This window comes from Acipenser ruthenus, chromosome 23, assembly GCF_902713425.1.
Source record: "Acipenser ruthenus chromosome 23, fAciRut3.2 maternal haplotype, whole genome shotgun sequence".
In the NCBI taxonomy this organism is placed as follows: domain Eukaryota; kingdom Metazoa; phylum Chordata; class Actinopteri; order Acipenseriformes; family Acipenseridae; genus Acipenser; species Acipenser ruthenus.
In genome coordinates this window covers 5,826,313-5,841,366 of record NC_081211.1, presented here as the reverse complement: position 1 = coordinate 5,841,366, position 15,054 = coordinate 5,826,313, and the positions used below count along the sequence as shown (strand labels likewise).

At 38.8% G+C, this 15,054-nt stretch overlaps 1 protein-coding gene across 6 annotated transcripts in view; it reads right to left on the bottom strand.

The window, feature by feature from the left end:
- LOC117413259 (leucine zipper protein 1-like) overlaps window positions 1-15,054 on the bottom strand; it is a 57,095-nt gene that overhangs the window by 14,922 nt on the left and 27,119 nt on the right. The gene's annotated exons all lie outside the window — the stretch shown is intronic.

The following is a 15,054-nucleotide window of genomic DNA, read 5'->3' as shown; positions in this document are numbered from 1 at the left end:
TTTCCGACTTTACTACTGTGGTCAGATTATTACAGTGGGCCAGGATTTAATGACCATGTGGTTTAAGTGCAAAAGACAACCTCTGGAAACCACCTTCCCTGTGTCGCTTCGCCTCTCCCACCCTTCCAATCCCTCCTCCCACCCTCTGGTCATGGATTTCCTGTTTGACAAAGTGCTGATTACAGCACTTCTGAAATGCAGTCTTCCAGCCTTTCACTCCCCAGCGCACAGACAGCTGCTTCCACTGCAGCAACGCATTTCTGTATGTCCTTTGTTATTACAATTTCTACTTATTATACAGCGTTCAATCACAGCATGGACAGACGTTCATTTATTGCACAAAAACTGCACAAATTGTGCTAGAAATACCTTCAACCATGCAGTTATACAGCTATTATAATTATAGAATATAGTTATATTTACAGCCATGGGTGACCTTGGATCACAATTGAATTGGAGGTTACACATGATGCCATGATTTAGTTCCAACACAGCTCATTTCATATTACTGGCCATCCATTAAGTAAATTCAATACCAAAAACACCCTTTGCCGTCTTCAACTATAATTCTATACATTTGCCAAACCAGTTACCGCTGAGCTCATAACATCCGTGCTTTAAAACAGTACAGAGAAGGAACTGTCAAAGTTGATATTATTGTTGATTATTTAATAGATTTTTACTTTTTATTTCAAAGTGTTGAATTATATCTAAGCATGAATTATATCAAATCAAGCAACAGCATTAGTAAACACAAGCCCAAGGCTGTCTGCATGGAAACGACTCCTTCTTAACCAGTGGTTGCTATTGCATTATTTTATGTAGTATATTTATTTGTGGTTGTTATTAATACATACTATGGTTTTAATTTTACAATAAAACCGCAGTTATTAAAAATCAGCAGTTTCATCACTACTGAATGATAATAAACCTTTCATAAAAAAAAATGATACTGCTGAATTGATGCATGAGAGCTTTAATAATTCAGCTTCTCTGTGCTGTAGTTAACCTCCATTGTGCTCTAATTTTAAAAGAAGCTATCACCCAAGTCTCCTGGGTCTCCACAGAGAAACACGTTTGAAGTTTGACAGGCTGGGATTCTAATAAGCTGACAGGTTCTTGCTCCAACTACAGTAGGTACCGATAATATTGCTTGAAAAGTTTGATACCTCAACACATCTGATTCTATGCCTGTTAGTTTGCTGTTAAAAATACATATATAGTGTATTAAAATCTGAATATATATTCAACATGTGTTGCAGATTCTGCTTGGCTGTAAGCAAGCATTGTTTTGCATAATACTAAAACAGTTTAAAAGGATTTGCCAGGGAAATTTGAAACCTTGGTATCTCATAGCCCAAACTTGACTACTATTGGGTACATACTCTTTGTCATCCCAGTTGTCCACATCATTGGGAGTTTTGTTTTTTGATCCCGAGTCAGAATTTGTGTCATACCCCTGAATCCTGTGAGTCACTTTCCTTGTAAACTGAAGACTAGAACAAAAAAGGTACTTCAGTAGGAACACTGAAGGTACAAACATGCTGTTATTTATGAAGCAATCCAATTATTATAACACATGTATTGTTTAACCACCATGACAACAGCTCAGGAAACCTTAAGAAAAGCATCATTTCCAATGGAAGTCAATGGTGCAGAACAGGCTTGAAACCAGCTCAGAGTGCTACTTTCATCTACAGCATTGCTTTTCAGATGTATGTTCTTGCTTGTCAATAATAATAATAATAATAATAATAATAATAATAATAATAATAATAATTTTGCAGTTTGTGGTTCTCACTCTCCTGTAATTTTTATGTACACACTCGCTAGATCACTTCTTACATCAAAACTGCCTGGAGAAACTGTCCTAGTATACTGCTAACTGGGACTACAGCAAGTCCCATTTAAACCAGCTTGGAAATAAAAACTGTATTCAAGTACTTTTTAAAGTTGCTTGCAATAGCAGGTGGACATCAGACACATCACGTGTTCCTGGTGTCTACCACAGCAACTTTCATAAAGTGGGCTTATAGCAGTTTCCATGCATGCTCTCTGTTACTATAGCTGGTATCAGATCTGAAAGTGGCACCTCAGTAAATAAATCATAATCTCCTTGACTGGCATTGCTTACAATTTCACTCCCAGGCTTGGCTGGAGGCTGCTGTGGTTGATGTTTCTCGATTCAGCATCATCGTGTTCCCCTCGTCGTGCCACCGTGTCAGTAACACTTACAAGTGTAAAGAGATTGAGGTATTCTCGGCTGACATTACTTTAGCCTAACAAACACACTAATTGAAAAAAAAATCTCCTGCACTCTTCACAAAACCTGTAACATCATGCAGTAAAAAAAATATACCTTTCACAAAACAGACACGCAGATGAGAAGCGAGAGAGAGGCGTGGAACCGGATTCAACTTTGCAGCCTCCAAAAACAAAATCCACATACAATCTTATTCTCTTCCTCATGTATATGTTTAAAACTTTTTAAAGCCTACCTTTGCTGAAACCTCAAATTGGATAAAAAAAAACAAAAAAGAAACGTGCAACTTGAACATCGTTAAGCGTGGACAGGGTGTGGAAATATTTTGGCTGTCACCCAAACAAAGCACCTTTTAACAAGTCAGACAAGGATATTCTCAGCGTCTTCATTTTTTGACTTGATACAACTTGACCGTTTATAACCCTAACATGTCAATTCTTGTTTAATTGAATCAAATTGAAATCAATGCGTACACCCAGTCCATCTAGTTACAAACATTTATAAAATAAAAGTATTCACATATAACCCAAAATAAACTTGCATAAAGTTACTTGGGGTATATCTGAAGGCTTATTTTGGTACTGGCATAGATCAAGCAACGCAGATATATTTAAATAATGATTTGTGTGGTGTTTTTTTTTTTTTTGTGGCTTTTTCTTGATAGCCAGAATGTGCGTTGTTCAGGTTTTACTCTTTTGTATCGCCTGAAAAGCGAATTGCTCGGTTGATGCCCAGCAGTATTCATCTGCTTCGTGCTGCTCAAATTAAACAGCATCATAGATAAGAATCGGTGGGTGACGTACCGCTATTGCAACAGTATAAAGTAACCTGCAGCATTAGTATAGACACGCACTGTAAACATTATATACCGTTTATATGCAACCTAAAAACGAGTCCACCAGTTGTGCTGGAACTTGGCATGGGCAGTATCGGTTCTTGAGGGTATTGTAAATTAAGTCACAGTGATCTACTTAACAAAAGCTGCTTGTAACCAACTAGGATAATGAAAAACAGTATCGGCAACTGTTTATCTGTCTTTAATCAAACTTTCTATTGACTCACTTGCAAACCATGCAGGTCTCACCACACAAGGTAGCATGCATATTTGTTTAATGTTAAATGTCTGTTTGCTTAAATTGCTTTGGTAAACAAGATGATTAGAGATAAATACAAACATGTTCTACTTGACAATGCTAATCAAACATGGTAAGAGTGGGTCTATGAAATATACAGTAACAACGCACGATAGGCTCTACAGTCTGCAGCAAGCAAGCAAGGTCAGGAAAAGTACATTTCAAATGAAAGGGTTTCAGGTTTCTCAGATGGAAGTGGTTTCAGTTGAAATTTCATGTTGAAAACAACAACTACTGCACGTCTTTGAATTAACTTTCTTCAACCCTGGACTGGCAACTCCATTCAAGTGTAGGTCCTGCCAGTGCTTTCCCTGACCCACTTTCATGGCTCCCTTCCTGCTCTTGGAAAAGCGTGTGCCAGCCATCTTTATCTAAACGACTGCAATCAGAGCGGGAGGAGGGGGAAAGGTTAAGTAATGAACTCCCCTTTGCAATTGCAGGAAGTGGATGCTGTGTCTCTTGAGGAGCCAGCAGAGATCAGGGTAGGAGAGAAAGGAATCAGGATTTACCGTAAAGATTCAAAAGCTGAAACTAGGGCCTCCGTTTCCATTAGAAGAAGAAAAAAAACAACAACACACGTTGTTCTAAAAACTACACTGAATGTCAACGTACACAAGCAGTACCTCTTGTCCCAATTATTTTATTTAAATGTTTTTTGTTGCTATGCCTCATTGAAACATTCTTTAGTTTATTTTTTTTTGCAGTAGGATGCTTTAAATTACAGCTGGTTTAGCTCAGGAAAAAAATATGAAACCCAGACATCCAAATACCTTCTTGAAAATCTCTTTAAAACAGTAAGGGACACTGCAGCTGGACAGGGATATGAATCCTCTGCAAAAGGACAGATCTTTCTACAGCCAGATACATTCTGATAGCACTTTGTATACAGGACTGAGCTTCTAACCACCTGCTGTCCATTCAAGAAACTTCTTGTAAATAAACCTTCTTGTGTAATAGGGTGGTTAAAATCTGATATCCAGAAGACAGCCTTCCTACAACTCTAATAAAATGGCACAACACAAAATTATGAATATAGAAACTGGTCAATATTTAACCCCAGATATGGATGTGCTGTGCTACAGTACTTCCAAGAAATTAGTTAAATGATGCCACAAGCCCCTTCTGAGAGGATACAAGATTAACAAAGCACTGACTGTACCCGTAAGCCATTTCCAGAGCAAAGTGTTTGGATTAGCCAAGCTATTTACTATTCAAATTAGAGGCATCGGCAATCAATTTCAAGTGAACGCTCAGTTAGGCTTGCAGTCCTGCGCAGGGTAAAAAAAACAAACGAAAAAACAAAACAGTATTGAACAATTTGCTGATTAAGCTAAAAACAAAAAAGCAATCTGCTGGTGGGACATAAAATTAGCATGATTGGAGTAGTTTTAAATTGTTAGCAGTCTCAGATCTATAAAAGGTCTGGTGAACTGAACCAAACTAATGCTTCTTTTACTGGCAAATAAAACCAAGCACAAACCTTCACAATACAATTAAAATAAGTAAATAAACAAATATTCATGTGTGTGAGAGAAACAGCTCTTCTGCTTTAGTGAACAGGCCATTTTTACTTATTTCATATTCTGCCCAACTCTAACAAATTTGGAGGCAAACAAAACAAAAATGTACACATATTGGTGTTGTAAACAAAGAATACAGTTATGTACCAAATATGAAGCCAGTATCTCAAAAGGGAACATTTAAAATCTAACTATAAGAGATACGAGCAGTTGAATTTAAAAGAATAAGCTCTCTTTCAGGGGATTCTTCGTTACTCAGAAATCAGAGCAGTACAGTAGGTGTAACACAGTGTTTGGTGAGTTTATTCCCAAGTGAAATTGTGCCAGGCTTGCAGATGTACCGTACACTCAGTATGCATATATGCAAAAAAAAAAAAATCAAAGGAAAATGTCTGTGCAAAAAGTGATGATGTTTATATCATAAAATATGGAAAAACAAGTCAGCAAATCGATGGATTTGCAGCATTGCCTTCTGCAAGTGAATCACAAGTAAGATTGTGGTTATTTCTGTTAAGCTTCTAAGCTATATTGTAGATGCGTGAAACTTCAGCTGACCTATTTCTGTATAGACTGTACAGTGCTGCAAATACAGCACATAGATTTGTCTGTAAAGGACCAGTCTGTAATAAACGGCAGAGGTGCTGCGCGGTTCCCCTTCAATTTGTGCAGCCCCCCTCCAAGCCCACTTCAGTATGCGAATCCCATCCCATCTCATCTCAGTGCTGCAGACCTCCTCTTGCAAAGTCATTTCCCATCTCTCGGGAGCACAGCACAGCTTTCTCCCTTCAAAGGCCCTCTGCTAGCCTGTAATGCTGTGAGTTAGGCCATTATATTCAATATAAAACTATTAAATCAGAGGCCAAGATCAATGGACTGAGCCACCTTTCCTTCCCAGCACACTGGTTTGCAATATTACTGCTGGCATGGCATACCGTATCAAAAATATCCTTTGCATGCAGTTTGAATAACAGCTATTCTCATATACCCTGATTAGCATTAAGCAAATAGGTAGTCCAAGTTTAATACCAATTGGAGTCCGGCACTTGTCTACTGTGTATGCCAAGACTATATCTAGAAGCATGGCAGGATACGTAGCAAAGACAGGAAAGAGGTGACTTGAAGTTTATACAATCCTAAAATGGTATAGTTAACCCAAGCCACTACTTCAAGTTAACATCCTACCAGGTGAAATAACAGCTTTATAATAAAACCTCTCTTTGCTTTATGTACTGAAAGCGCAGTGACCTAAATCCGGGTTTAGTGACATTTTGAAATGTCTCAAAGGTTTCTGCCTGTGTAAATATTTTATTAATTTGTAAATAAAGATATGCAAAGTGACAGTGTAGGCACTGCAAGCTACACTTCATCCTCCACTTCCCTTTGCCTGCCCATAACAAGTGATGAAACCGAAGAGGAACACGCTTTCAACTACAGCACCCATCTGTCACTTAGCAATTAGCCCTCTACTGAACTGAACTGAACAAAACTGCGAAAGCTGTAACCTGGTACAGCAGTTGAAAATGTTACGTTTGGAGACAGAGGCTTCTTCAGAACTGTATAATCGGGCTGCATTTGTAAAACTTTGCAATTAACTAGAAATGGGAGTCTGTAAATAAAAGCAATGGGGAATGTTAAACGGTTTGCAAGCAAGTAAAATGGATATGAGAAAAAGATCATTGATGAGTCCAGAGGCTGAAACGATGTGGTTAACTTCTACTGTACACCACCTGTAATGAAACTGCATTGAGAGAAGTGCAGAGGCTGCAACACTGTGGCTTGTTATAATAACTTCCACAATATGACAGAGAGAATCACAGAATACAGCTGTGTACAGAGTATGAATGCAATATCCCGATGCTCCCCATGACACTCCCACATCTTAGGTCACAGGTGAAAGTGAAGGATGGCGTTATATTTTGCTCAACAGTGAAAATATGAAATGTTTCATTCATTAGCAGTGTGGGTGCTGCAGCAGATTTTCATGAATAATGCATGAGAAGTTACCTGCAGGAGGAGGATGAAAAAGCAGCAAAAAGGTTTCAAAACAGCTGCTTGCTTCTCTGTTAAGCCAGCTTTGCCTTTTAGCAATGCGGCAGCTTTTAAAAATGCATTGGTTGCAAAAAACGAACCAAGGTAATAAAAAGCACTGCCGCAGGAAGCACCTGACTTCTCTACAGTTCCCACTGCACTATGCTTACAGTACCTTCTTCATTCACAGCGGGCAATTTCATATCCCTTTCCTACATTTACCATTTGATCTCAACACCAGCCACTTGCAACATCATGTGTTCTATTTATTACCACCACATCTGTCTTTCTATAAGTATAGGTTGGCTGTGTACTATCTAAGTATCAGAAGACAATAAGGTGCTAAACACGCAGCACATTGCTGAATCCCACACAATATTTAATACATTTCTACCTAACAGACAAGAAGAGAAATCATCAATAACTGGGATGGCAATGAATGGGTTACCTAGCCATGCTGTTAATGGTGACTCACTGGGATACACTGGTTCGTAAATGTTATTATGTTCTTTACTCCAAAGTTAAAGGCTTCAAAAACAAATTTATAATAAAGCTATTCACTAACTAGTTTAATTAATAAAAAAACACATGCGCATATAAGTTTTACAGGTAATTCAAGTCTTTTTTTTCTAATGAAATACCAGTATTACCAACTCAGCTCAACTAAGTGTTTCAAGTCTCTATAGGTTTACATAACACAGGCCCTGCTGCATCAATAAATATCATTATAGGGGTCTAGCTGTTATTGTCTGAGAACATTCCCTACTGTTTTTGTTTTGCTTTTTATTCTATCAGCACCTCCTCTCTGTTGCCTCCTTTCACAGTTTCTCTGCTCCATGTGCTGACGCAGCAGCTTCTGCCTCTTGTAAATCTCTCAGCAACTCAAGAGTAAATCACAGCTACAGAGCGAGCACGTATCCTGCAAAGTGCTGCAGTCTTCCTTCTACCTGCACTGCAGTGGCTGATCCATTACTACAGCAAACAGCAATGCGCAGGACTACACACACACGCTGAATAACTTGGCACTGGGCTCACGATGCTGTACTCTGTATCACACGCACACAAACCAATGACAAACAGCAGTGCTAAAGAATATCCAGAAAGAAAACCTCAGGCAAGAAAGTATTAAAATGAAATACTAATCCCCAGCTGCAGTTAGTCATTCTCCAGAGTTCGGCTCAGCGAGGTAATGTTAGTAAATAGCTTCGATACCCATGAAACATTCATTCCAGCCAATAGTATTGGGATATTATGGAATTGATAAGTATAACAAGTTCTATGTGGGTTAGCTTTTCAGTGGCCTGAACAATATCCGGTACAGTGGCTGTTGTGACTGTTACTCTAGCGCAGCCAGTTGGCCTGCAACATCCTTGCAAGTATCCCCATATTAAAATGAATATTATAATTTTTTTGATGATCCCTAAGTGATGTGCAGTTCTCTCACTTGCCCTTTGTTGTGGGTCAGATGAAATAGAAGATGGTGTTCCGTGGGATGACTCCGTTCCCTCAGTGTGTTTACTTTGGGGGGGGGGGGGGGGGTCGTGTAACTGTATTACAAGGGATCAGTTCGGAAGCAGTCCTGCTTTTTTTAGTGTAAAGTGAATCTGTCCAGCCCTGGCACCAGCAAGTTCCTGAGCCATTGGCTTTTATTGTGCGACGGCTTTGATGAGTCACAGTGTACAGGAAATACACAAAGAATATGAATATGTCTCATCCACAGATCATCACACATTAAATTATTAGTAAAAGTATTGGCTGACTCACAAGCTAAAATATATATATAGTACCCAATTATGTCATGCTGTAGTAAATTCTGATGGATTAAATAGAGTCTGCTTTAAATTGATAGTCAGGCCTTTTAATAAATCATCACTTCAAGTGGGTTGAGTGGGTTAAAAGCCTTGGCCATTACCTCTATGAGGGAGACACTCTGCAGCCTTGTTTTTTTAACACTACCTACGTAGGCGATTGCGGGACTAGCTGGTTCACGGAACGATTCACTTCCACAAATTTAATGGATATGCCTGCTTCACCTGAGTCCAAAACGAGCTTAGTATAAGCCATCAGCACCCCTTACTGATGTGAAGCGCTGCGTTCAGGAGCTCTCAATTTATAAATGATTTCCCACTGCTGTGCATTGTGCAGAATAAGACATATTGAGGTCATGAGGTATGCAAGCTGGTTTTAAAAATGTTCAGGAGCGGCATTGCTCTCCCTGTTAGCAGCAATGGCATTTGCTAAGAGCTTGCAGTGCAGCACCCTTCTCAAGCCCTACTGATGCTGGACAATTATAACATCGGCTATACTGGATGACAGTACTGTACAATACTCAAATGTGACATGTATCAATAAGCACATTTCACTGAATAAGTAGCAAGCAATGCTGTCCCAAAATGGTCATAGTAGCAAAGGGGCATGGGAAAGAGGTCTGCGAGTTTCAGCACAGTTCTTCCAGATACCTTATTTAATGCTGCAATTAGAATGGTACCTTGTCTTTATTCCAGTGAGGCTACCAGCAGCCTGTTGTTTACCTTGGCTTCAAACAGACATACAGTTTACACAGGAAGTGACATCAAAAATCGTTTTCCTGGTTTTTCCTCTGGCTCCCTTTCAAGAGGGTCTCGTCCTTCTTAAGCCACAGGACCTCAGAGCAAATTCTACTCAGCTCTCAGAACACTGCTCTGCCCAACTCACTTTGTACTACACTAGTTTTTACTATAGTAATAAGTCATAATTGATCATCTGTTCTGCATTTGGTGGGTCATTTCTTCCAATGTTCCTCAAGAGATATGATAAACAGTCATTTAGTTAAGTTAGCTTTTTTTTTTTTTTTTTAAAGAAGCGATTTGGAAACTAAAATCTAAGGAAATATACAGTTGGGTTTACAGGTCAAGATGTTGATAGCTGATTGCTTCCTCAGAAAAGAACAGCAGGGGAAGTGAACAGGAAAAACAAACTTTTTTTTGATGAATTAGCTCAGATATCCAAGAAACATTCCTATTTTTTGGTTTGTTTTTAAAAGAGGTTTTGCTTTTTCTCTTTTTACAAATACCGTTAAATTCATAAATACATAAATAAGTCTGCTTAAGTATTTGTGTAAAGGCCCCACTCTACTGTACTGTATGAAAACACCCCTTTTGTAGACAGGCAGCTATGCAGTGAGGTTCAAGGATGAAATGGCTCATCTGAATTCTTCCCAGACTCCCAGCTCTAAACTCCCCAGAGTTAAAGGGTAATCATTGGGTCTGCCTGTGATTAATGAAGCCTATTTACAACCTCAGCCTTTCAATAACAATTGACAGCTTAACAGCTTTACACAAATGCACAATCCAACACTCGACCAGCAATAAAACTCGCTCCCAGGAGCCTTCCCATGTCTTTGCCTTCAGGGATGCTGGTGTGTTTAAACTTGGTTCAGGCAAGTCGCATGCAAAAATTCATACCAGTCATGTGCAGCTGCTGAAAAATAATACCAATAAATGCCCTCTGAAACTGAATTCAAACCACGTCTTTCAAGTTTGAACAACGCTAGGGAAATCCAGCCAAGTTTGGCAGCCAATATAAAGATAGAGAGAAAATAAGATCCTATTAGGGCCAGTATTTATAAAAAAAATCATTTGTGGAGATGTTTTGATTTTGTCAGAAGCAAAACCTTGTAAACTCGGCTCAGAAAATCTGCAGCCACTCTTTCCCTGTTTGTCTGGTATTTCTCTTAACACCCCCAGTAGGTAGGCACAAAGTCTCATTTTAGCATTGCCCTCATCCCTACCACCAACAACTGGCACTAGACAATCACTGCAGCAGAACTGCATTTTGGGAGGTGTAGTCTTCTATGTTCCCACAGCAGCACTGCAGAATGCTCGATAGAACTACAAAACAGCACTGCAGCATGACTGCAGCATGGAAGGTTTGTTTTTTGGCACTAAAGACAAGGGAAATCAATTTATAGGACAATACATATAAAAGAGAACACTACCAAAAGTATACAACACCTGTGAATGCCATGCAACCCACATGCCTAATATCAAACAAACACATCAAGGTGTACATTTAGAGGACTAGGTAAAGTTACAGTCACCCACTCTGTATTTCTGCTATTAAAAGAGGGAATTAAAGGTAGATTACAAGTCAGAGCGTTGGCTCCGAGAGCGTTCCTCAAATCTGAGGTACAAATACCTGAAGATAACTGCGATTCAGTGCCAAACAACAAGCTCACACATGCTCTCCTGAACACAGCCAGCCTCACCTCAGCATATCAATTAGCTCCAAGGACAGCTGAAAAGAACTAGAAGCTGTGATTTATGGAGAGAAAGGCCTACTATTGCAGCATTTTTATGTTCAAGCAGAGTTCAGCCAAGACACCAGAGGCACTTTCTTATAAAAAGGTTAAAAGTCAACTGGTTTCTGAAACTACAACACCAAAAGGTTAGAAAACTGTGAAATACACGGTGTAACAAATAATCAATTAATAAAAGGAGCTGGTTTACTAAAAAGCATATTGGCTTGCTGTTTAAAACTGCTGAGAATGTGTGTTCTAGATACTGCATAACTTTTACTCTCCTGACAGATGTCATAGTAATGCAGGTCACATAGATCTGTCCTCAAAGCAGCACTATGTACAGCACAGACAGAGAATCTGTAAAGGCTTTGGGTTGAAGAGAAGTATGGCTCTTCCATTTTGATAGACTCTCTAAAGTTTGGAGCTTGAAATTACAATTGGTGGATTCAGTAACGTATAAAAAAAAAAAAAAAACACATTCCCAATGATTTTTACATGGGAAAGCACCTCCTCTCACATGCTTGCGTGAGATAAGGTGAAGGTATGTGAGAAAAAGCTGTGTGTCAGAAGGGATGTGTGGGAGGTAGCCTACATCACGTCAAGGGTGACAGACTGAAAAGCTGCCAGTAACGTAGTTATGGTATTTCAGGTTTTCCATAAAGAGAGCTGCAAACTGCCACACTGCTCCAAAATCTAATTGGGGTCGATGATAAAATTCTCATTGGTTTTTAATTTGAACTCCCATTAATTGTGACTTTCTCCCTCGATCGTAGTTCTCAATAATATCACAATAATATAATATTGTTCCACCTCTAATATTGAAGGAGTTCTGCAGTATTAGATAACTATCATAAGCACATATTTAAAAAGCACATGTAAACACACACACACACACAATAACTAGCTCAAAATACAAGGGAGCCAATACCACAATAGTAGTATCCAATAAAATAAATAAAAAATAAATAAAAAATAGGCAATTCTAAAACTTTGAATAACATAATACAGTACTGTAGCAGCTACACACTTTTTTAAATTTTTAAATATTTGTTTTCTGTACGTGTTCTGAGACACGTATTACTTCCACAGTACCTTGGGACTTGAAGAATTGTGATCCTTGCTAACTCAAGACTGCCTTAATGAAACTATCTTCACAAAGCAATGCTCTTACTGTGCTGGTTGAAACGCAAGGATATCTGTCTGCGTGAAGCACTGGAAGAGTGGCACCACAGTAAATCCATCAATATCTTGTTCTGATTACATCGTTATTTCTTATGTGGTTAACAGGCTTTCTGAGTACATAAATGTTTTAGAAATTGTACATGCACGCTCGAAACACATTACGACAAAAGTCGTTGAACACCATCTTAAATTTACTTGAGGATTTCCACTCCCCACAGGAGCTGCTGTCTAATTAAACTGAACTGTCATATTGAATCTAAATCACAGAACCTGACTCGATATCAATGCAATCATCCTGCCGTGAACGAGGAACTCTGAGGGGACTGAATGATATCCTCAGAGATGAGAATATTTTAAATACCTCAACCTGATCTCTCGGTCTCCCAATTACTGGGTGGGATTTATATGTAAATACAGATCTGAACTACAGTATCAGGCTCAGGCAGCGTACAGGTAAAGACTCTGGAATACTTGGCTTCATTTTCAGGAGGGCTACCTTTTCACCAGAACCCTTTGTTTTTTATTTGCCTAATTAGCATCTATCGGATTTAGAAAGTGTAACATACAGTATGTGGCTTTTTGTAAAGAGTAGTGTTTCTGGTTGCCCAGAGTAGAGGTGTAGTTTTTGAGTAAACTACATAATTGGACATTTATAATCCAGACCCCTATGATCGATATTTTTGCAGTTCTTCAGTGTGAATGTTACTGGTTAAATAGTTCTGTACTGCTCTTTGGTTAAGTCAACATAAATCAACATTTTAATCATTTTGGTGTTTTTTTTTTTTTAATTATTATTATTATTTCTAAACTATTACTGATGGAAATGAGAAGTAGTTTAAAATTGATAATCAATAATGAACCAGAAATTACTGATAATATTCTGATCATTACAACACAAATTCTACAGTAAAAACAGCTCAGACTGATATGCAATGTTTTATTCACACACCTATGAAAACATGACTTATACTTCAGACATCTGAGAATTAAACAGATCCCTCTCAAACTGCACAGAAAGCAGATTTCAACTACAGCACAACCACCACCCTTTGAAAACATATACAGACCACATCACGAAGATGAGCCGATATCCAGCCAGCTCGGTATTTCAAAGACAGTAAAGCAAATCAGCAGAGAACTCTCGGAGAAAGCAACAGAACAGACGAGTCAGCACTGGAATCCAGAATATTCTACATGGAAGGCAGTTCCAGTCATTCAAGCAGGCAAACTCAACAGAGAGGACATAATCTAAAGGAATCTGGTGCGGCGCAGTTTTAGCACAAGGAATTCTGCATGATGTCTTACAAATAGGGCAGCACTTAATATTTTACCTGTCATATTAGATGACCCTGCCAGACCTGTTTTTAATAAATACAGGATGACGTTGCTATGATTACATGCCGTACTGGTACTTATCTAAATAGTGTCACACCTATAATGCCACATGCACTACATTCATTCAAATAGTTTCTTAGGCGAGCCGGTAATTGCTTAAAACATTCTGCATTCCAAATACAAAACAATTAAAATGCTTATTTCTGACTCTCATGTGGGTTGCAATGGGAGATGGCAATACGCCTCGCCCCATGTGTTAGCGTGACTCCCGTACAAGCACAGTCAAACCCAACAGCTAGTCTCACTAACTGGATTAGCACCAATCTATTTGGAGTGTGTGAAACCAGCCTGAAATCATAAGCTCTTCATTGACACCAAACGATCCAACAAGGCGTGTTGGTTTTGTTAAGACACAAGCAATAAAATAAAAATAAAAATAAAAGAGGCAATGCTGCTTAAGTAAATGTCATTTCCTGCCTTTGAGAGTAATCAAGGGACCCAGGCTATACCAGGGGAACATGCCCCACACCAGGGTGATGCCATTCCAAATCAGGGAAACAGGTCCTAATAAAACTGGCTAGGGGGTGTATGTGCGGGACAGTAAAAAAGTACAGGAAGTATCTAGAGCCTCTGAGGAGATTGTTAGGAGTCAACCTGAGGAAATTATCCCAAATTTGTGTGCCCAGCTGTAAAACTGGGCATGTGACATTTCAGGTTAAACATTAAAAGAATTAATGAAATGTATTAAGCACGCTACAGTGCCAACAATGACACCTCTCAATTACCACAATTACATAATGCATGTTTACATTTGGATTATTTTGTGAAAGGAAAACTAGCAGAGCAATGCCGCTATGACCGTGGGAAACGCACTCTTCGAACACTGACAGCCCACTCCCTTATCCAGGCCTTCGCTCCACTCTGGACTACACTACCACTTACAAGTGTCCTTCATCCTCCAGACCATTTAAAAAAGGGTTTCCTTTGAGAGGGTTCATTTCATTCATTTTAGAATCCCATGGTTTATGGGTTACCTTGTTGTGCTGTTGAGGCAGAATCACTTTTAAGACTTGTGACAAAGTTTTGATATCAATCAGCTACTAGGAACCGTATGAGCTCAGACTCCTCTAGTTAGTAAATTATTTATTTTGTTATAAATGTTCTTATTTATTTTTTATACAGGTTCTAATGGGGGGGAAAATGCCAAAAAAGACATTTTCTAGGTTAACATCTTATGATCTGATTAAAATACAGCAAACACATTAAAAAGCAACAGGGTAAACAGTTACTAAATTGGCCGATATATTTATTATT